Source organism: Falco rusticolus, chromosome 7, assembly GCF_015220075.1.
Source record: "Falco rusticolus isolate bFalRus1 chromosome 7, bFalRus1.pri, whole genome shotgun sequence".
Taxonomy (NCBI): Eukaryota; Metazoa; Chordata; class Aves; order Falconiformes; family Falconidae; genus Falco; species Falco rusticolus.
This window is the reverse complement of record NC_051193.1, coordinates 51,467,181-51,469,489: the sequence shown is the minus strand read 5'-3', so window position 1 is coordinate 51,469,489 and position 2,309 is coordinate 51,467,181.

Below are 2,309 nucleotides of genomic sequence, written 5' to 3'. Positions count from 1 at the left end.
TTCTCCCACCTTGTGTTGGTGCTTCGTGTGTCCTGTTTTTTCTTTTGTAGGAGAACACGGTGCTGGCAAACAGGGCAGAGCTTTGGAGCCTATTTCAGCAGCCCATAGGGCCTGTTGAGACCTCCACCAGCAGTCTGATCACTTCTAAGAGCTCAGGCTCCTTGGCTCAAGGGTCCTTTTCTGAAACTGCTAGTAATGGGATCAGTAAGTGCCACAAACACATTTCCAGTGGGACTGCCCCATCAGTGGCCCACAGGAGCCGGCTCCCAGTTGCAGGATGTGCACGAGTGGTCATCCCACAGTGGTCAGTGTGAAGCGAGTTTACTCAGAGATACTTCACCGGCCCTCAGCTGAAACATGGAAACAGAAGCACAGAGAGTTGAACAGACCAAGTTCAGCCAAGCGTTGTGTGCTTCGGTCCCAGCAGATGTGGTGCCTGCAGACAGTTGGCTATGGCATCCCACATTCCAGCTGTGGTATCTTGCCATTTTTCTCTAGCCAAAATTTGAAAGAGTTGATAGAGAAACACGAAATAAAAAGGCAAATCTCTATCATTGTCTCTGAAAAAACTGAAGTCATATTCTTTAGTTCAGGGACACATCCAGCCCACATTGGGGGTGGGGAAGGGACCATCTTGAAGTGGCATATAAGTCTCTGAGATAGCATGGACCTACATCACTTGGTTGAAACACATTACCTGGGATGGCACCAGAAGTTTGTGTTCCTCAGGCGGGTGGCAGAAAGCAGCTGCTTCCCAAAATTTGGAACACTGTGTGCAGCTACTGTGAAGGAAAGGACTGCATTCTGGAGGCAGCACAGTCACCTTCCTCAGATGGCCTGTGGTTCATACATCTGTGCCTGAAATAGCAAGTGCCTCTGCCCACCACTATGTATGTCTAGGCAATAAATGAGGCTACAGCTATTGCTAGGACAACAATTGAGTTAAAGACAAAGAGGACAAGCGAGGGAAATTCTGTAGGTGGTTGTTAACTAGATCAGAAAAAAAAAATGTTTAGGCAGAGATGTGCTTGTAAGGTGTACCTGGTACTGTATAAAATACAGAGCTATAAGGTTCTGGTTCTCAGAGGCATGCAGTCCTCCATATCCTAAATATATCACAGCATGCAGCAAATTCAAATAGAGGTGACTCCCCGCTACTTCATATTGCTAAAGACACTTCATCCCCACAGCTGCATGTGTTGCTTTGCTAGGAGTAAAATGGGGATTCATCCTGCAGGCCATGTAGGAGGAGAGGACACCACCTACACTAACAGTCTCTGCCCCAGGAAAGCTCAGGCAAGCAGAGGCAGGCTTGTTACTCATGACCTTAATGCAAGAGGAGGGCATTTTCCAGTCACGGGAGATGTATGTAGGTCCACGGACTGTCACTTTGTCTGGAAACAATTTTAGCCCTTGCAGTGGCCTCACTGACATACTGTCACTGCATCAGTCCCATGTATACATTAGCATAGAAAAGGCACAGCGGACTCCAAAGTACAGTCTCCTCAGTTCTCAGCCACTTCCCGCCCAGGAGCACTGCAAAGTGTGGGGGAGAGAGGGAAGTTTGTGAATGTGCGTATGCAAAAGATCTCAGAGAGCCATCAGGTGCTATGCGACATCCAACTTTCTGCAGAAAGTGGTTGTCCTTAAGTACCTTGACATTCAGAGTACCTGCAAGCAGTGCACACTCCCACCAGAGGCTAGAAGAAGGAAGTCACCAAAGAGAAAACAGTCATGGACTGTTTAGCCAGCTATATAGCATCTGTATGTTTCCACAGTGACACAGAGCTTGAGAGAATCATGGACAAAACTCCAGGTGGGGGCCCTCCACATGTCAAGGAGAGAGACAGCAGCAATGCCAGCAAAGCCAACAGAGCTCCTGTGGACTGCGCTCTCCCCACAGTAGCCAGCTCCACCTTGCAGTATCAAACATCCCAGCAGAGTTTGCAGTCCGATTGGAAAGATGTGCAGACACATCGCCACTTCTACTGCATGTGCCAGGGGTGTAAGGAAGAGCCTTGGCAACTTGCTAAAAGGCTTTGTCTTCTGCAGAAAGAGAAGGCATAATTGTCATCCAGCACATCAAAGGGCTCTTCAGCTCTAATAGAGCAAGACCCTAAAAGACCACGGGCAAGTTTCTCTCCTGGCAACTGCTGAACATAGGAACACCCAAAGGGAGAAACTCGTGTTACTGTCCAAGAACTGCCTTAACAGGAAACAGAAGAGAGAAACAAGTATTGGCCATAAAGGGAGAACCTAGTATCAAGCCCTCAAGAAAGAGGTCTTTGTATACAAGAAGACCCTTCAAA